This window comes from Triticum aestivum, chromosome 3B (genome assembly GCF_018294505.1).
Source record: "Triticum aestivum cultivar Chinese Spring chromosome 3B, IWGSC CS RefSeq v2.1, whole genome shotgun sequence".
In the NCBI taxonomy this organism is placed as follows: Eukaryota; Viridiplantae; Streptophyta; class Magnoliopsida; order Poales; family Poaceae; genus Triticum; species Triticum aestivum.
Window position 1 is genome coordinate 629,464,279 of NC_057801.1, and position 22,159 is coordinate 629,486,437.

Below are 22,159 nucleotides of genomic sequence, written 5' to 3' on the forward strand. Positions count from 1 at the left end.
CATCATTATTTATCTCTGCGCGTTTGAGCTGTGCATTTGTCGATGGGCTTGGGAGTTGAGCTAGTATGGCAGTGGCCTGGGTCCAAAGTAATAGAAGTAGCACAAAAACATTTTTTTAGTGTAGGATTTTCCTTGCTCAAGCCTTCCTACTAGAATCGCTAGTGCTTGAAAGGAAAAGTGAATGAAAAACATAGGAATTGGGAAGTTTCCTATGGTACTACTTTTCATGAATTTGGTGCAAAGGAATGGAGCAAAGGAAAACTATAGGATTTGTTTGTTTAGTGTCTCCATGAAAGAAAAACCATAGGAATTCTAATTTCCACTTCTCCTCCTTTTCATATTCCTATTCATCAAGCACAAGACTAAGAGATAGTAGCATAATAGCATTATAACCGTACATTTTCTTGTGGTTTGACTTAATCTCACCATGCTTTTTTGCATCCTGTGATCTTCCAATTGTTGTGAATCAAACACCCAGATTGGCAGAAATCCTGTGTTTTTAAATTCTCTGTTTTGCACGTGCATTCCTATCCTATTCCTGTCTATTTCCTATCCCTGCATTGTTAGAATCCTCAAATTCAAACAAGCCCTTACTCAATTACTTCTGTTACAGATATGTGTCAAAGAAAACCTTGTGTGGTTTGTCCTGCTCCTGCGGCGCTGTGTTCCACCCCAGCTCAGCTGCTCCAACGACGGAAGGGTTCACCACAGCAGGGATCCGCTCTCCAGACTGTCTTTCGCCGCCTCAGATCTTCTTCCCCGCCGCCGGCAGCCACGACAACTGCATTACCATCATCAACTGAGCAGATGACCTTGAGGACTACACGGGTCCGCAAGAGAGGTCGCACTCTTCCGTGTCTGCTTACGTTATGCGTCGCTTAATATGATGACATGCTACATTATCATCGTGTTCACCTATTAGACTCCGAGTCAGGTCCAAACTAATGCTGAAACTTGAGTTTTTAAATGGTTGTGGGGTACATATTGGGGCAGCAATCAGTACTATCTGTCTACTATCTGGTTAATCTCCGGTGTCTACTATGAGTTTCATGTTGGGTGCAAACAAACATTAAAGGAGCCATTATCTGTATTTTTTAACTAAAGCTATTATCTGCCTGCTATCATTGGTTTTGGGTCTATCCACAGTTTGCTACCATCACTCTGGATTTGTGCATGCACTCCTTACATAATCTCACTATGTTTTATTCCTATGCATGCCAGTTATTGTACACAATGGAACTGATCATGTAGAGCAAAAGAGACGAGCCTTGCGTGGCAATAAAATTTCATGCAGACGTCGTTCCATGGTGGGCGCAAAGGCAGCCCCCTCCACCCATTTCGGATCGTAATCAAGAGGAAGATAACTGTTCTGAGGGGGATTCAGAAGGAGAAGACCACTCCTATTTACCCCATGAGGTCTTCGCTCTAACTTGGCATGCTGATGTTGGTAATATCGTGCATATGGTGCCTTGCATTGCTTACTGTATACATTAAAGATGTCATCTGCTTAGTTTAGACATGCTTTGTGTCAATGCCATCTGTTTAGTTTCTTTATCGTATATGTGAATCATGCAATGCCATCTTGTCTAGCCAGGCATCATATATGTGAATTTTGCAATGCCACCCTGGTTAGCCAGTCATCTTATATGTGAATTATATCATGCCATCATTTTTTATTACGTGTTAAATTTGTCAACAATTTTAGTACATTCAATTACTCTTCCTGTGCATCAGCCATTCGGCACGGTCATGGAAAAATCTGGAGTGGAAACAAGGTCTTCAGAGCAGACAATGCTATCTGACGAAGCGCATGTCTTGCTGGTTACCGATAGCTCCTCAGAGGAGGATTCAGAGACAGATGACCAGTCATATTCCCCCCCCCCCCCCGAGGTGCATGCCCTAACTTGGCAGGGTTATGTTGCTCATATCGTGCGTATGGTATCTTGCATTGCTATGTCATTTGCTTAGTTTAGACATGCTTTGTGTGAATGCCACCTGTTTAGTGTCTAATTACCATATATGTGAATTATGCAATGCCATCTTGTTGCAAGACATTATATATGTGAATTATGCAATGTTATCTTGTTGCAAGGCATTATGTATGTGAATTATGCAATGCCATGCTGTTTAGGCAAGCGTCATATATGTGAATTATATCATGCCGTCCTTTTTTTGTATTTCTCATTGCTTTTGTCGACAATGTTTGTATATTCAACTGCTCTTCCTGTGCATCAGCCATTTGAATTGGTGATGGAGAAATCTGGAGTGAAAACAAGGTCTTCAGAGCAGACAATGCTACCTGCTGAAGCAGATATCTTGCTGGTTACAGATAGCTCTTCAGAGGAGGATTCAGAGGCAGATGACCAGTCCTATTATCCCCCTGAGGTGTATGCTCAAACTTGGCAGGGTTATATTACTCATATAATGCATATGTTGTATTGCAATGCTTAGTTTTTACATCATATACACAATATTGAATGCCATCTCCTTAGTTGACACATCATATATGCGATTGCCCTCTGCTCACTTCCTTAGTATATAAATCATATATTTGAATTATGTCATGCCATGATGTTTACATAGACAGCATGTATCTGAATTATGGCATGCCAACCCATTTTCTAAAGACATAATATAGTTATATCATCTCATCCTGTTTACATAGTCATCATATTTTAAATTATGTCATTCTATCCGTGAATTATATCATGCCATCATGTTTCCATCGACGGCATGTTTGTGATTTATGGCATGCCAACCACTTTAATAGACACATCGTATAGTTATATCATGTCATCCTGTTTACATAGTCATCATATTTTGAAGTATGTCATTCTATCCTGTTTAGTTAGCCATCATACATGTGAAATTGTGTCATGCTATCCTGTTTAATTAGCCATCATATATGTGAAATTATGTCCTGCTATTCTGTTTGCTTAGACAACATAAATGTGAATTATTTCATGCCCTGTTTTCTTCCCTACTATCCATTGCACCTGTCTATCTTACAATGTCTGTACATTCAATTACTTTTCTTGTTTATCAGCCATTTCAATTGGAGGGAGTGATGGCAGTATCTGTGGGAGTAAAAACACGGTCTTCAGAAAAGATCGTGCTACCTGTCGATGCAGATAGAACCACGGTTGTACTTGCCCAAGAACCAGCCCCACCACACATAACCCACACTCATGCAGATTGTACCCCTACCCAGTTGGACAGAGAACCAGCTACACCCCTTCTAACCCCAACCCCAGCAGATAGACACCCAGTTCCCGTTGACACAACACCGTCTCCACCACAGAGCACCCAAACACGAGCAGTTAGTAAGGCAACTGCAGTGCCCAAATCACGAGGACCACCACTCCGAACCCGAAGTCAACGCTTAAAGCAGAAGAAGAATTGTTCTCAGGTCAGGTTCCGTAGCTATGGTTCATACTACTTTGCTCTTGCATCACTGTATTTACTGATACCAACTAATTTCAAATTTGAAGGATGCAATTGAAACTCCAATGGCGCAACAGGTATGTTTTAAACCTGTTTCTTCAACGTGTTTGGCTGTTTGCTGTTGTAACTTGCTCTATGTTGATTTCAGTTTCAATTGAATAAACAGTTATGTTCTCATGCCATGCACATTACAAGTGTTGTTATTGCTGTGTAGTTTCCCACACTTATATTCTGTCTATGCTGCTTTGTCTTAAATAGATATGATTCGAACTGTATCTATCTTGATTTGGCAACATAAACTAGAATGATATAGACCATACAGTGACCATACTACATAGATATATGTTTGTTTCATGCTGTTATCCTGTCCACCTTACTACTGAACTGGTTTACCAAAATGAGTTTCATATACTACATTGTAAACCTGAGATGTGTTTGTTTGTTTCTCTTTTAGAACGCGGATAAAATATTGGAGAAGAGTACCCTGTTATGCAATGGTAAAGGAAGTAATGCAGATAAGGTTCAAGATAGTGAGACATCCCTGTTGGTCTCCAAGAAAGCTGATAAAAACTATATTGAAGACACTGAGACAACCCCAAAGTCCTGTCTTGATGTAGTGTTCGAGTTACTGGCTACCACTGCTGGCACCAGCTCTTCGAACTCGTTGCCTGAATCAGTTCGGCTTCTTGAGTCTCAACTTCAAGTTGAAAGACATCGATCAGATGTTATGCGACAGGAAGCCGAAGGACTGAGGAAGTCCCTGCAGAATTCAGATGCATACTTTCTGGTGCAACAGCAAGCGCTGGAGGACTTAAGCGCCAAACAAGAGAAAGTTAATAAGCTTGCTAAGCATCTTGCCAGCATTATGGGTACCCAGGATATTGTTTCTTGAGCTCTTCTGAAGTGGTTTCAGTTCTGGACTTGTTTTTCTGTGGCGTTTATATGCTGTTATGTTCCCTATATTTGCACTGGTGGCGAACTTTGATGCCCAGTGGATGTAATATGTGTAATAGCCGTGATAGCCTAGTGTAAGTTGCTTGCTTATTTATTTCCTTGTTGTCTTGTTTATTTGTTTGCTTGTAGTCAGTGCAGTTCTTTTTCTGCGGTTTGCTAGTGGCTGCAATAACCTATTTTTTAAAACTAGGCCACAATAACCATGGGCTAATATTACTGTAGTGACACTGGGCCTCCTACGGGCCGTAGAAACAATGGGCCTTCTACGGGCCGTATAAGCAGTGGGCCTTCTACGGGCTACAGAAACAGTGGTCCTTCTACGGGCCGTAGGAACAATGGGCCTTCTACGGGCCGTAGAAACAATGGGCCTTTTGTGGGCCCATATCATCAATGGGCCTTATACGGGCCGTATGATCGATTGACCAAACATGGGCCAAACGGACCACATTCTGGCCATAAACGGGCTAGAGTTGGAATAGTCCGTTCATGGGCCGACCATAACGGGCCATCGTTAATAGGCCGTATTTGATGACGCTATGAAAACGGCCCAACGTATTAACGGACCACAAACGGGCCGACTGTAACCACGGGCTGAATTTGGCCCACAAGCAGAAAATGACAGTAACGGGCCGTAAGTAAACGAATGCTGGAAATGAGCCCAAGAATAAATGGGCTCTGTGAAGGCCGAAAGATAACATGGGCTGGTAACGGCCCAACGGAATAACGGGCCGTTAATGGGTATAAAGTGATACACTGTTCTTTACGGGCCAGTTTCACCACGGGCCGTTAATGGGTGTAAAGTGATACACTATTCATTACGGGCCAGTTTCACCACGGGCCGTTAATAGGCCAAGAGTTACATAGGGCCTCATATGGGCTGAAAGATTTCATGGGCCATACATGGGCCAGATGTGAAAACGGGCTGGAATCATATTGGATGGCCAAGATGACGCTACTGGGCCTAATTCTAATAGGGCGTAACGGGCCTTCAGTTAGCGGGCTGTAAATGGGCTATATGCGAACATGCCATTAACATGCTTTCCATGGGCCGGCCCGCCACCTTTTGACCAAGTCAAACGGGCCGGCCTTTTCACAGGAATGGGCCTCTGTTGGGACGTGCCACATGTCAACGTATCATAGGCGCCTTCTGTCCAATGAGTGGATGGCATCTGTCCCAGCGATGAGACGACACATGTTTCCTCCAGCCAATGATGATTTTACACGTGGAAAATCCCCATTGGTCGGGGATGTTAACGGGTTATCGGATCCAAAACCCGACCCGATATCTTAACGGCATTCCGTTACGGTGGATGCCATGTGTCGGTCACCCTTGACGAAAGCACTTCTATGACGCGCGATTTATCGTCATGGAAGTGGATACTTCCGTGATGATAATTCTGGTAATGTCATGGAACACTTCTACGATAGCACATGTATGCCTATCTTTATTCTGTCATAAAATCGTCATGGATGTACATGCATGACAGAAAACGCGACCTACTATGACAAACACGTATCATCACGGAAGTGTATTTTTCTGTAGTGCCCCCATATCCAGGACGCCGACATCCCTTAACTTCTTTTGGTTCCCACAAAGTTGGCTGAAGAGGGCCGCAGATTGACAACCCATCCCCACTACCCTAAGACCCCAGGTCGGCTCAACTAGAGGAAATGCTAACCGTGGCACCTTATAATGCGCTAGAGAAGATAGAGATTAAGAACGAGACGAGGGAGGCCAGAGAGGGCATCCACCCAAGAGTCCATTCGGACACCATATCCGGGACACCCACGCCCCCTCCGCACATGAAGGGGAGCAGGAAGAGGAGGAGGAGGAGAGAGACTCCTCCTGCACTAGGTAGTGGATGACATCGACCGATGTCGAGGAGGAGCAGCCTCCTCATGCTCCAAAGAAGAGGAGCTGGGCCAAATTGGCCTTGTTAGATGACAGCTCGAAATTCGATAAGGAGTCCACATCATCCGAGGAGGCCCCACAGAGGGTCCACAGGGTTAAGCCCCGTGCCGAAAGGTGAGAATCCGAAGACCTTTCGAGTGCTAGTTCCACTAACCTGTTACTGAAAGTATATTTGTTTTAATGTCACAACCCACCGCGCGACCTCCCTACTAACCAGGTCTCAAAGGGGACTTCTCCGCTAGCTGATCTGGCGGAAAGCGGGAACGCGTCACATTACGCGCCTCCGCCGGTCATTGGGGAGACCGGGGAGGTACTGTCTGAAGGACTCCCCCCGCTCCGAGCATGGGGGGGTGATGGTGACGTTATCATGGCTAAGGCTAACGCTTTGGCCACCAAAGACCAGGAGAAGGAGCTCGGCCAATACGAGCCCTCTCAGAAGACAGCTCCGGAGCCCCCAAGGCCCTCCGAGGCGGCTAATCCACCCCCACTAAAGGGGAAGCCAGGGCCACACCGCCCATGCCGAACACCGGAGACCGGGTGGCGGCAAAGTGGCCAAACATGATGGAGGATGCGGTGAATAGCTCCTCCATAGTTGCAGAACACCACGCCCTGATGGGCGTGGTATTACAGAGCATTCGCTTTGTTAACAGCGGACTAAAAGAAGCCATGCACTATGCAGCTCAGGAGGACGATGCCGTACAGAGGCTATTTTGCGTGCAGTTCCAGGCGCTCGAGCATCCTGCCCTCCTAAGCAACTAGATGAAACAACTAATGGAGCTACATCTAATGGCGAAGCCAGCCATGAAGGAACTTTGTGTCCGGTTGTGGCAACCAGAGCCAATACCAAGCAACTACTTTGGCTTGGTGCAGAACTTGCATGATGTTGCCGCTCGGGTAGATGTTGTGAAGCACTCAGTTTGCATTGAAGGGGCATGAATGGCTTTTTGAAGACTATGTTGCATTGGTCGAGAATCAAGACAGTTGAGATGGCTACCGGACCTCCGCCAGCCGGGAAGGAGCATAGGTGCCCCGAGCAGTATTTCTCCGTTGTCATGGACGGTGCTTGGGCAGTAGAGGCACATTGTTCGAAGGATGTACTCCTTGAGTAATTGTGCCATTATGTATTAAACTGTGGTTGAACCTTTTGCTTTATAATGTTGTTGTTTCTGTATGGTTTATCATACTTGCATGCGCTTTTATTTTGACTCATGTGTGGCCGTTGTACTATGGAAGCTACCAGTCGTCGGCTTCAGCCCCCACGTAGATGCTACGAGGGGTGTTCCATCCTCCGCACTGTGACCCTTAGCCGACGTCTCAGTGCCCAAAGGTGGTAGTGTAGGAGAGGAACTAGGCAATCCGACTATGCGGTTTTATTACTTTCACTTAGCCATAGGAGCTTGACTGCGGGGCCTGGTGACCATCCCCCAGTGTGTTGTGATGTTTGGCAAATTATGCATCACTTGATTTGTTTGAAGACAAACCCTTAGTGTTACACGATACAATCGCCAAAGATTTTTAGTTTAACACTTGTTATTGGATCACCGAACAGTTCTCACGTATTATGACAGTCAATTTTTGGCTTTCTCCACTAAGGTACTTGATTGGACTAGCCCGAAGAAGAATCACAGTGGTTCTCCCTTTACTTTTGTAGCTAAACATGCGAAATGTAAGAATGTAAGGACAGGAGCAGAGCAAACCAACTATTGACCCAAGACATAATTCGGAACCGATGCATGTAATGCGATATCCAAGATGCCAAACACATGGGAAAAGAGGTGCTGAACTTCATGTATAGGGCGAGCGTCACGGTCAAGCCCCCGATCTATTAGCCAATTTACATATTAAATCAGGTATGTGCCATACTTGTTTAAGACAGAGTCGAAGAGCAGGAAAAGGGAAAGTGCAGAATAGATAACTATGGAGGAATCATAAAAGGTTTGATTTATTTCCAATAATCCCGTGAAGTTTAGCCGTCCAATTCAAACTACCAGAAAAACTTCTGATATGGATATTGTGAAAGAAGGAATAAAAATCTACAGATGGAAGGTTTATGCAGGACCTTGACATGTGGGTTGATACCCTTACTATGCCCTACTGCACGTGCTTTGCTTCTGTTGGGAGGAAGGACTCCATGGAGGGGGTGGTTATCCGACGGCGGACCCTTGACAGGGGGCTTCAAGAGGTTGTCGTGTTGTTCGGGCTTAATGCCGGATAGGTCCTGGATGTTTGTCGTTCGAAGACTCGCTAGCCCATGGTGCGGTTGAGCCGAACTCTTGGTGCTTAAGCCCCACGGCTGCCCATGGTATTTTGAGCACGAAGTTGTGCTAGCGAGGCACGTAGTGTGTTGTTGGGATGGGCGTGCTTTGAGGGACGTATCCCTATGTACATAGAGCGGATGGAGGCTCCTTGGGTGGAGACAAGGATCGGGCTCGTTTGCCTGCCTCTTGCGCCTTGATGGCTGGCTGGCACTTTGACCCTTCGGCACCGGATTGGTGTTCGGCCGCCATGGCCGCGTTGTGTTCCTCTGCCTTGAGAGAGCGCTCTGTATTGCCATTGACTATGATGACGCCTTTTGGTCTGGACATTTTTAATTTGAGGTAGGCATAATGGGGACGACGTTGACTCGAGTGAATGTCGTTCGGCCTAGGAAGGCATGATCACCGCTGCGAGAGAGGACAATGTCGAAGATCAAGTCTTCACTATGGAAGTTATCCGGATAGCCGAACACTATCTCCTAGGTAATGGTGCCCGAACAGCGGGCCTCGATGCCGGGGATTACCCCCTTGAAGGTAGTATTACTGGGCTTGATCCTTGATGGGTCAATTCCCATTTTCCGTAGTGTATCTGCATAAATCAGATTGAGGCCGCTACCTCCATCCATGAGGACTCTGGTAAGGTGATACCCATCAATAATGGGATCCAGGACCAAGGCTGCCGATCCTCCATGACGGATACTGGTCAGGTGGTCCTTGCGATCGAAGGTGATTGGGCAGGCCAGCCATGGATTAGATTTATGGGCTACAGGATCTACGGTGTAGACGTCCCGAAGTGCGCGTTTCCTCTTCTTCTTGGGTACATGGGTTACATAGATCATATTCACTGTTTTGACCGCATGAGGGAATTGTTTCTGGCCTCCATTGTTCAGCCTGCGAGGTTCCTTGTCATCCTCACTACAGGGACTTTTGCCCGTGCCCTCGACTCTGAGCTTGCCGCCTTGTTTAATAACCTAACAGTTATGGTTGGTGTGATTGGCGGGCTTGTCAGAGGTGCCATGGATCTAGCACGGCCTATCCAAAATGGCGTACAACTTGGAGGGTCCGTCCTGGTTTCCTTTAGAGGGCTTTTTCCGTGGTCCTGACTTGGATCTACAAAATCTGGCATTTACTGCCATGTCATTAGTATCGGTGCCATTGTGTCGACGCTTACATTTATTGCGCCATGGCTTGTCATTGCCGTCCCGGACTTCTGAGGTGCCGGGGTCTTCAGGTTTGGTTCTTCTACGAGCCAACCAGCTGTCTTCGCCCGTGCAAAAGTGGGTCATGAGGGAGGTAAGAACCGCCATTGTCCTTGGCTTGTCCTGGCCGAGCTAGCGTGCGAGCCATTCATCTCAGATACTATATAGAACGAGACACCAGTAGATAGCGCCTCTAGGAGATACTCTGTATTATCTAGATCCCAATCCACCATTGTGAATACCCTATCAATTTTGGTCAGGGTGGGTGTGTCCCTCTCATCGGACCACGTGTATCTCCATCTGTGGATGTACATTTCCTTTAGCTGATGATCATCCACAAAGTCCCAGAACTTTACCATCATCCTTCTATTAATGTTCGAATTACTTTTATCCGTGGCCCTAACGATCATGTTGAAGTCACCGAGAAGCATCCAAGGCCCCGAGCACCGCAATTGCCAGTTCCAAAGCGCCTGCAAGAATTGTGTCTTCCTCTCGTCCCCCTACGGCCCATACACACCAGTGATCCGCCATGGTTCCCCCATCCCGACATGCACCATGCCTGTAAGGAAATTAGTATTGAGAGGGATGTTATCCACTTTAACACCGAGTCGTCCCAAGCCAAAAGAATCCACCACATGCGCCCACCACCGGCACATATGCAAAACCACCAAACGATGGCCCCAAACATTGCATTACAGCATATTGATCCATTACATCAGTTTTTGTTTCTTGGAAGCAAACCAAGTTCACTTTCACCGTTTCCACAAATTCTCCGACGGCCTTCCTTTTGGCTGGATTGTTAAGGCCCCTCACATTCCAACACAGCACCTGTGGGTGTATATCCATCACAAGGATGCATACACCAGCCACCAGTCGAGCTACCTAATGTGAGCACACTGAGGTAGTCCTGGACTAAGGGGTCCTCGGGTGTCCGGTCTATTGGATAAGGTCCGGACTGTTGGGCCGTCAAGATACAAGGCTGAAGACCACCTCTCGTATCCGATAGGGACCCCGTATGCATGGATGGCAAGTTTAGGTGTCCGGATATGCTGTTTCCTTTCTGCTAAACTGACTTTGTACAACCCTAAGCCCCACCAGTGTCTATATAAAGCCGGAGGGTTAGATCGAAGGCAGGATCATAACATTGATAGGCTAGCCAAGCTAGGGTTTAGCCATTACGATCTCGAGGTAGATCAACTCTTGTAACCCCTGTTCTCATTGAATATAATCAAGAAAGAGTAGGGTTTTACCTCCATTAAGAGGGCCCAAACCTAGGTAAACATTTGTCCTTTTGATCATAGTTACAATCGATCCTCAGACATATAGCTTGGGCCCCCTTTTCGAGATCTGCCGGTTTTAACACCGACGTTGGTTCTTGAGAGCTCCGCTGTATCGTCAATAGAAGGATTGATGGCGCGCATCTTCATCAACAATCATGCCGCTTCCATGGAAACCTTTCTTCCCGGATAGGTCCTTGTGTTCGGTGGCTTCGTGCTTCGTGCCAACTCGATTGCCCGCCTCGAGAAGGTTGATAGTTATGCCCCCGGCCACCAGATCAGGTATGGAAACCTGAACTACGTCGCTGAAATCCGAGGAGATCTAATCTTTGAGGGGTTCGCGTCCTCGGCTGCTGCTCTGTGCCCCCATCAAGAAGGCTCTTCAGATCCCATGTTAGATCCCGTTCAGGGGTCAACACTCACACCTGCCCCGACCTTTGATCTGGGGCGGGTCTTATCCTCCGAAGACAGGAGCGTTAGCCCTGCCAGACTCTCTCCCCTCATGGAGCTCCCAACTGAAGACCCAGATGCAATCTTGGACTTGCCTCTGGACGATAATGCTGAACTGTCGAGATCTGCGCTCATCGGGCCTGATCAGGTGTCTCATCCCGAACTCAGCCCTATAGATCCACAGTTTCCTGTCCAGCCTTCGCTCCTAGATGTAGCATTGGGATTAATACATTCTCTCACCATCACAGAGGCTTTACATTCGAACTATACCCAACTCGGGATGGGGGCTGAGAGCGAGGAATTTTATGCCCCACCCACCACCCACTTAATAGCCACTGTCGAGGATTTAACCGACATGCTGGACTATGTGTCTGAAGACATCGACGGTATGGACGATGATGCCGACGCCGAAATGAGCCAAGTCCCACCCATCACAGGGCGTTGGACGGCCACTTCAACCTATGATGTATACATGGTGGACACTCATGATAAAAAGGACGACGAGGATAATCATATCCCCAATGAGGACAAGCCCGTCGATAAACCACCAAAGCGCTGACGTGAGCAGCGGCTCTCACGATCGCGTCGGGCGAGGGATAGTAATACCGGCGACGAAGACAATGAGACTTCGGATGATGCCGAAGATCCTGAATACCCCATCGAGCCCACATCCGAACAGGACGAAAGGGAACAGGGTCAGTATAGTCCCGAACATGCCGATCACGAAGATTTGGAAGACAACAACTATATGCCAGTCTCGGAAGAGGGTGTTAGCCTCGGTAACGAAGACTTTATCATCCCAGAGGAACCCCTCGAGCAAGAATGCTTCAAGCGACAGCTCGTCGCCACAACGCAGAGCCTGAAAAGGAAACAACAGCAACTCAAAGCTGAATAGGATACACTCTATGAAAGGTGGACCAAGGTCCTGGCTGCCGAGGAGTACGGCCATGAGCGACCAACAAAAAGTTACCCCAAGCACAAGCTGCTGCCACAATTCAACACCGAAGCCCTTGAGCTAATACCATCGAAATACAATCAGGCAGATCAACCAGACCGACCACCACGTGGACGGGATAAAGAGGCATATCAAGCCAAACACCAGCTCGCACCCCCTCACCGCAGAGGCAAGGAGACAACAGATACGGCTTACACATATGACTTGCATTGGGACCTAGCCAATAAAGCTGGCCAGACTAGATCAATCTACAGATCAAGAGACCGTGCCCCAGCGCGAGATAGTGGCTATGAAGCCCGGCGTGATGACCATTACTATATTTGGGATCAACACCGAACTCAGTTGTCATCTGACCTCCGCCGCGATATTGCATGATATAGAGGGACTGCACGGCCTTTATGCTTCACCGATGAGGTAATGTAGCACCAATTTCTGGAAGGGTTTGAACCCGTAAACATCAAACAGTATGATGGAACGACGAATCCGACTGCCTAGATAGAAGATTTTCTTCTCCACATTCACATGGCTCGTGGAGATGACCTCCATGCCATTAAATATCTTCCTCTAAAGCTGAAAGGACCAGCACGGCACTGGCTGAACAGCCTCCTAGAAAACTCCATTGGAACATGGGAAGATTTGGAAGATGCTTTTCGGGCCAACTTTCAAGGCACTTATGTTCGGCCACCGGATGCTGACGACTTGAGTCACATAATCCAGCAACCAGGCGAATCGGCTTGCAAGCTTTGGAATTGGTTCCTAATTAAAAAGAACCAGATCATGGTCTGTCCGGACGCCAAAGCCTTAGCAGCCTTCAAACACAGCGTCCGGGACGAGTGGCTTGCCCGACACCTTGGGCAGGAAAAGCCGAAGACCGTGGCAGCCTTAACTACACTTATGAGCCGCTTTTGTGCGGGTGAGGATAGCTGGTTGGCTCGTAGAAGCAACAACTCAGGCGACCCTGATACTTTTGAAGCCAGGGATGGTGTCGGATATCGGGTTCCGGCAAAACCCTTAAGGTTTGAACTCTGGGGTGCGCGCGAAGATCTTTCACCTACCAATCCACGCTCGAACGCCTCACTAAGACTCTAAGCTAAATGATGAACAACACGAGGGATGCAAGATTTATACTGGATCAGGCCACCATTGTGGTGTAATACCCTACTCTAGTGTGTGGTGTGGTGGATTGCCTCAACGGCTGATGATGAACAGTACAAGGGAAGAACAGCCTCGCGAGAGGTGTTCTTGGGCTGGTGCGATGAACTACTTTGGGAGAGTTCGATCGCCTCTCGATCTGATGGGAACTCTACGAGATGCCCTCTACTATGGTGGCTAGCTCTATATATAGAGGCCCTGGTCCTCTTCCCAAATATTGAGCGGGAACGGCGCCAACAACGGCCATTTTGAAGGGGAACATCTAGTACAAGTTATCCTGACTAAAGTTGGTCTTCGGCTGCCAAAGGCACTAGCGATGACGCTGTCTTGGGCTCCATGGTGACCTCCGTCCTGCCGCTCCGCTGGTCTTGGTCTCGTTGCACCGAAATGGTAACCTTTGCCTGATGCCTCGGTACTCCATGCATGTGCTTGCCCCCTTTGCACCAAAGAGGAAACAAGGACACTGCGCAGGCCGGCGCCCGCCTGGTCTCGATCGTCATGGCTTGCGTCACGAGCACCTCACGAGGTACCCCTGCCTTGATCTCTCCGCCTCCTCATGAGCCTGTCTCGTGAGGCCGCACCTGAGGAAACCTTCCATCGTCCCCCCGGCGAGGCTTGGCCCCTCGCGAAGGTCTTGAGCTTGAGTTGATGAAGATGGGCCATACTGGCCACCACTTGAGCCACGCCGCAGGCCGCAGGCAGGCAAGTCTGGGGACCCCCATTCCAAGAACACCGACAGTAGCCCCTGGGCCCACGGCACACTCGATTTTGGCTTAGCAGAGAAGCGAAGGGGCAAGTGTGGAGCATCGCGGGCCCCAACATCCTGCAGCCTTGGGAGCCGCGTGGCGGTTGATTGGAAGTGGGTGTCTCCGCTTCCCCATGCTGCCTCGGCAACTGACTGACTTGACAAGTCCCTGCATGCAGAAACGAGTCAGGATTACCTGCGATCGTGGAGGCCGACGGTTGGCCTCCCTTGGGTTATAAATGCGGGAGGGCGCAGGCCCCCGCTGCACATCTTCCTCCTTCTGCCTGCTTCTTCTTTCTCCTTGCTCTAGCCACCCGCCGTGTCCTATGGCGCCGCCAAAGAGGTTCTCGGCCGCGGAGAAAGGAAAGGCTCGTCGGGAAGGGCCTGACTCTCCTCCGCCCAAGCGCGGCCGAGGTCGTCCCCGCAAGCACCCCGTGACTCCCGCAGTGGCTCCTCGTGGTCGTGGCGGTGATCTCCCGCGCGGTGACGGGCGCCCGTTGGGAGAGGGAAGCCTCGTTGTGGCCGTGCTTCCACACGGCTAAAGTGCTGTCGGAGTTTCTTCGTGTGGTCGGCGGATCCGACCGGTAGCTGGCTCTAGCTTCCCCGCTTCTTTGTCGGCGAACTCTCGGCCGGCGCTCCTGGCGGCCTCTGGCTCCAAGTGGACGGCTGCTGCAGCAGGGTTTCCCGGGTCTCATTGGAGATCTCCGTCACCGGGAACATGGCTTTGGCCCGTGGCTGGCAGACGTTTACCCGCGCGCGTGGCCTGGACCGGCGGTGCACCCTGCATTTCAAGTTCGACGGCGACGCCACCCTCTACGTGAGGGTGTTCGGAGAGGATGGCCGCCTCGTTGGGTGCCGCCCTGAAGATGATGACGGCGACCGGGTGCTTAGCCTTGGCGACGGCCGTGATGAAGACGAAGGTGGGCCCGTGCCTGGTGGCGTCCGCACCTCGCCAAGCTTCGGCGGCTCCCCCTCTGATGGCAGCTCCTCCAGCATCGGTCGTGATCAACCACCGCGCCGCGGTGCTTGCTTCGAGGGGGGTAGTGGGCCATCCCGCCGTCGTGCCTCGGTGAAGCGTGAGGAGGGGTCCGATTGAGCTCCAGAAGCCGGCGTGACCCCCCTCCATGAGCCGTCGCTGGGCGAGCCGCGTTTATTTTGTTTTTCTCCTTTTCCTGCATAGAGAGAGAGAAGTGTGGAGCCCCGTGGGGGCGTGATGAACTGATACCTTTAATTATCGTGCTATTTCCATTATTCCTATGCCGTGTTACGGTATTGCGTGCTTATGCATAGGAACAACTTAGCTCGGGGGGGGGGGGGGCTCGCTGCAGCCTTCACCTTGCAAGGCTCCTGCCCGAGGCCTTGTCCAGCGTCTTGAGGCCTGCAAAAATTAGCCGGAGGGTTAGTTTTCGAACCCTAGTCATGAGGGTGAACGGCTCAGGTCTTGTGTTCGTGTCGCGATGCCCGTGGGGCACGGACTGGGAGGAGTGCTCCCGTTGTGAACTCGAGTAGGAAAGCCTCACGAAATTAGGATAGGAGATACTTGCGAGGGCGCCCGCGCAGCCCCCTCGCGAGGCTCGCGAAAGAGAAGACGAGCAACAAAGACAGAGAAACACGAGCCGGGGACGGCTAACAACACCAAAAGCAACTCTAATAAAGTTTCGAACAAGGGTGAACAAGACAATTGCACAAAGCAAATGAAAAGCCGCGTCCGGCACCTAAGCTAGTCTTCGACGTCTTCTCACCAGTGCGGAGCTAAGTGCTGCCACTGGGCATGGGCGGGAGTCCCCGAGGCCCGAGGGTGGCACTCCGGAGACTCCGGGGCGTGTACAACCCCAACTCATTATTACGTGAGAGTGTCAGGGGCGGCAAGCTTCATAGGCATTGGCCTTCTTCACAGGCACCAGGCCTTTTCTTTAGGCAATGAGCTTCACAGGCACTGGCCCTCTTCACAGGCACCGGGCCTTCCCTTGGGATGACGAGCTTCACAGGCGCTGGGCCTTCTTTACAGGTTCCGGGCCTTATTTCAAGGGTAAAACCTCCAAAGGTGCTGAATGTTCCACGCGTTCAGGATGGGCACCCCCTCCTAGGTCCCCAAGCGCGCGGTGCCGGGTCTGGAAACATGAACAACCTTGAACGGGACCTCCCACATGGGTGAGAGCTTGTGAAGCCCTTCCCTGGAGAGCACCCGCCTGAGCACGAGGTCACCTACCTCAAGAGTCCTGGGGAGGATGTTGCGGCAATGGTACCGCCGCAGCGCCTGCTGGTATCTTGCCGCTCAAAGTGCGGCCTCCCGACGGTGCTCCTCCCCCAACACGAGATCCATCCCCTGCGTTGCGTCCTGCTGCGCTTCATCAAATGCCAGGACCCACGCGGAGTGACGCCTGACCTTGTGAGGGAGGACCGCCTCTGCTCCATAGACGAGGAAGAACGGGGTTTCACCAGTTGACTTGGTAGCGGTTGTGCGGATGGACCACAACACGGACTAGAGCTCGTCGTACCAGCCCCTGCCGCAGGCCTCCAGCTTTTTCTTGAAGGTCCTGGTTTTAAGGCCCTTCAGTACCTCTGCATTAGCACGTTCAGCCTGGCTGTTGCTCCGAGGATGTGCCACCGAAGCATAGCATATCTGCGTTCCAAGGTTAGGACAATATGTTTTGAAGAGATTGCTGGTGAACTGCGAACTGTTGTCGGTGATGATGCGGTTAGGCACCCCAAACCGGCTCACGAGGCCCTTGATGAACTTGACTGCTGATCCAGCTGGGATGGTACGGACAGCTTCTACCTCTGACCACTTGGTGAACTTGTCGATGGCAACGTAGATGTAGCGATAGCCCCCTGGCACTCGGGGAAACGGGCCCAAAATGTCCAGCCCCCAAACTGCGAACGGCCATGAGAGCGGAATAGTCTACAGGCCCTGAGCCGGCTGATGAATCTTCTTGGCGTGGAATTGACAAGCTTCACAAGCCTTCACCAGCTCGGTTGCATCGTTGAGTGCTGTAGGCCAATAGAATCCGCTGTGAAACGCCTTGCCGACGAGGGTCCGTGATGACGAGTGGTGCCCACAGTCTCCTCCGTGAATGTCTACTAGCAACTCCTTCCCCTGCTCCCTAGAGATGCAACGTAGGAAAACATCATTTGGCCGCTTCCGGTAGAGCTCTCCGTCTTAGATGTAGTAAGTCGTGGCCTGCCGCGCCACGCATTCCGCGTCCTCCTCCTTCTCTGGCAGGGTCCCTTGCATCTGGTAATCCCTCCTGAGGCTCTAGTGCCAGGAGCAAGTGTGCTCCTGAGGTCGGGCCACAGGTCAGAGCTCCTGAGGCAGGTGGTTGAGGGAGTTCCTCCCGAGGTTGCGCTGTACTTGATAGTGATGGTGCTGCTGAGGGCTCCGTCGAAGTACATGACCCAGCCGTCCGGTGCCTCACTTCCTGGGGAGAGTGAACGATCTTCGCCTGCTTCGAGCCCTGGTGCCTATGTCCACTCCGCCACAAAATCTGCAAGTGCGGCTCCTTTGACGACCCTCGTCATGCTGAACTCCAGCTGAAATGCTTGCAACTCGATGTTCCATTCGGCGACCCTTTCCCGCTGAGTTGGGACTCCTGAGTACCCTCTCCAATGGATATGCCGAGATGACCTTGATGGGGTGACCTTGAAAGTAGTGTCATAGCTTGCGCCACGCAACCAATAGTGCGAGCAAGAGCTTCTGAGGCATGGGGTATCGTACCCTTGCATCCCGCAGCATCGTGCTAACGAAATACACTGGGTGCTCGACGAGGGTAGGCGTGCTGGTGAGGTCGATGCCCTCTGACGGGTCAGGCGCCTCTTGAGACGACGGAGCCCCCAGCCCCTGGCTGCCTGGTGCAGCCTCTTCAGCCCTGGGGCATCCCCCTCCTGAGGCTGGCCTTCATCTGCTAAGTCCGTGGTCTTCGCGAGGACTTGTTGGTCTTGTGCTGCTGTGGTCGGGGTCGCGGCCGGTCGTGATGCAGCTTTGACCTGGCGCTCCTACTGTACCGCCACTAGAGCTGCACTGTCGGAGTAGGGTGTGGCGGTGAGGTAGAGCACCAAGGGCTCATGAGGGCGTGGAGCCACCATCACCGGAGGGCTGGTTAGGTACTTCTTGAGGTCTTGGAACGCTTTGTCAGCCTCTTGAGTCCATTCGAACGGACCCTTCTTCTTCATCAGCTTGAAAAAGGGCAGGGGATGTTCCCCCAGCTTGGAGATGAAGCGCCCTAACGCGGTTACTCGCCTAGTGAGCTTCTGCATTTCCTTGAGGGTTTGCGGCGGACTCATGTTTTCGACTGCCTTGACCTTCTCCGGGTTAGCCTCAATACCTCTATGGGACACATGGAAGCCCAGAAGCTTGCCGGAAGGAACGCCGAACACGCACTTCTCCGGGTTGAGCCGCAGGTCCACCTCGCGAAGGCTCGCGAAGTTTTCTTCCAGGTCCTGTATCAGGGTTTTGGCCTCCCAGGACTTCACCATGATGTCGTCGACGTAGGCCTTGGCATTTCGCCCGAGCTGCCGGCCCAAGGCGATATGCATCAGCCACTGGAAGGTCGCTTTTGTGTTGCGCAACCCAAACGGCATGCAAGTGTAGCAGTATACCCCGCACAGGGTCAGGAAGGCCGTTTTCTCCATGTCTTCTACTGCCATCTTGATCTGGTGATAGCCAGAGAAGGCATCTAGGAAGCACAGCAGGTCGCACTCGGCGGTGGAATCGACGATCTGGTCAATGCGGGGGAGCGGGAACAGGTCTTGTGGGCAGGCTTTGTTGAGGTTGGTGAAGTCGACGCACATGCGCTCCTTCCTCCCCTTCTTTGGCACAACAACAGGGTTGGCCAGCCATTCAAGATAGCGAACTTCGTGAATGACACCCGTAGCTTCAAGCTTATGGGTTTCTTGGACGATGAAGGCCTGCTTCTCGGTGGATTGTCGCCTTGCCTTCTGCTTCACGGGGCGCACATTGGGGCACACATTCAGATGATGCTCAATCACCTCCCTTGGAACCCTCGCTAGCTGCTTGGGTTCCCACGCGAACACCTCCTTGTTCGTGCGCAGGAACTTCACCAGGGCCTCTTCTTGTTTGGGGTTGAGATTGGCGCCTATGGTGAAGGTGGCGCCGGAGGATCCATCCTCGTCGACTGGCACTTGCTTGGTCTCCGCCTTGTCTTGGGTGAACAACTGCTTCTTCTTGGTTGGCGCAGCCCCCTTGGCCTCGAGGGTGCAAGCGCTGGTGGGTTGCACCATGGAGGCCTCCTTGACGGCGAGCCTGAGCACCTGCAGGGCATCTTTTGCATCTCCAGACACGGTAAGTGTCAGTGTCAAAACCAGCGGATCTCGGGTAGGGGGTCCTAAACTGTGCGTCTAGGCAGATGGTAACAGGAGACAAGGGACACGATGTTTTTACCCAGGTTCGGGCCCTCTCGGTGGAGGTAAAACCCTACTCCTGCTTGATTAATATTGATGATATGGGTAGTACAAGAGTTGATCTACCACGAGATCAGAAAGGCTAAACCCTAGAAGCCAGCCTATGGTCTGATTGTTGTTCGTCCTATGGACTAAAACTCTTCGGTTTATATAGACATCGGAGAGGGCTAGGGTTACACAGAGTCGGTTACAATGGGAGGAGATCTTCATATCGTATCGCCAAGCTTGCCTTCCACGCCAAGGAAAGTCCCATCCGGACACGGGACGGAGTCTTCAATCTTGTATCTTCATAGTCCGGGAGTCCGGCCAAAGGTCATAGTCCGGCCATCCGGAGACCCCCTAATCCAGGACTCCCTCAGTAGCCCCTGAACCAGGCTTCAATGACGACGAGTCCGGCGCACAAATTGTCTTCGGCATTGCAAGGCGGGTTCCTCCTCCGAATACTTCATAGAAGATGTTGAACACAAGGATAGTGTCCGGCTCTGCAAAAATAAGTTCCGCATACCACCATAGAGAAAATAATATCCGCACAAATCTAATCTGCTGACGTATTCCGTAGCGTGACATCACGCCACAGCCAAGCCTTTATTCGAATCGTTTTACTGTCCCACCTCAGCGCATTTACTGAGGCGGTCTCTGAGGGAGTCCCGGACTAGGGGGTGTCCGGATAGCCGAACTATCATGGTCGGCCGGACTCCAAGATTATGAAGATACAAGATTGAAGACTTCGTCCCGTGTCCTGATGGGACTTTCCTTGGCGTGGAAGGCAAGCTTGGCGATACGGATATGTAGATTTCCTACCATTGTAACCAACTCTGTGTAACCCTAGCCCTCTCCGGTGTCTATATAAACCGGATGGTTTTAGTCCATAGGACGAACAACAATCATACCATAGGCTAGCTTCTAGGGTTTAGCCTCCTTGATCTCGTGGTAGATCCACTCTTGTAACACACATCATCAATATTAATCAAGCAGGACATGGGGTTTTACCTCCATCAAGAGGGCCCGAACCTGGGTAAAACATCGTGTCCCTTGTCTCCTGTTACCATCCGCCTAGACGCACAGTTCGGGACCCCCTACCCGAGATCCGCCGGTTTTGACACCGACATTGGTGCTTTCATTGAGAGTTCCTCTGTGCCGTCACCATCAGGAAGGATGCCTTTTCCCGTCTTTAAAGACGGCACCATCGTCAAGGGAGCTTTGGCCGCCGGCCAGACTATCCGGCTAGGCGGTTTTCTTATGACCGCCTGTTCGGCCACCGCTCCGACAATGACCTCTCAGGTCATTAAAAGCGATCTTCACGTCAGCTCGGAATTCGCCGAGCAGCTAGATCCGATTGAGCTCTCCTCCGTAAACGAGCTCTTGGATCGCATCGCCGCCCTGGGAGTCGCTACCGACTATGATCAGATTGGGCTTAAAACCGATCTGAGAGAAATTAACTCTCCCCAGGTTACCCACCACGTTGTTGTGGTAGAGGAACAATGCGGCGACTCTTCTTCTATGTTAAAAACCAACTATGTCCGGATTCCCGATCCCTCCATGCCGGATTCCCGCGAAGGGACGGACGCTAATCAAATACTGAACCTAAAGTCAGGCATCGGACCAGATTTGTTGGAAAGCGTCCAGCAAACCAAGCTTCCGAATCCGGAAGCTTCTTGGCCTTTGAGCCTCAGATCGGGCGGGGTTCCGAACTTGATTCCACCCGCCCACCCAAACATAAGCGATCTATCTCAAATACGGCAAGAGCCCGATGAAACAGTACATCATTACTGGGCCAGATTCCTCCTGGTTATGAACAGGATAAAGGACTGCCGTGAAGAAAGCGCGATTTCAATCTTCTGCAACAATTGCACGGACAAGGGAATCATAAACGCCATCAGTCGTCGCGAAGTTACACGCTTCGCCGACCTAGCGACCATTGTACAAAAATACTGCGCGATGGAGAGTGCCTGGAAAACCGAAACTAGGTTTTGGGACAATCCGGCCCTGAATACAACCCCAGTCCGAAATAAAAGGGTGCGTCATACTCAAGCACCTGGGTTAAAAACCAAAAAGCAAAAAACCCCTAAAGGGTACGGAACCGTACTGGAGGGATGGCTCAATGGACCCTGCAAAATCCACAGTACGGAGGGCGCCACTCCAACACATAGCCTTCGAGCATGTTGGATATTACGGCAGGTGGCCAAAAGTGGCGAAGGCTTTTTAGCCCCGGGCAACCAGCCCAGCAGCACCAGTACGGTATTAACAGTCTTCGAGACTTTCGCATCAAATAACATGCGGAAACGAACAATCCGCAGCCTCGCCGAAGTCTACCAAGTAGCAACAACAAATCCATGGAGTAACACGGCTATCACCTTCAATGCCAGCGACGAACCTAAATTCCGAACAGCTAGAGCAC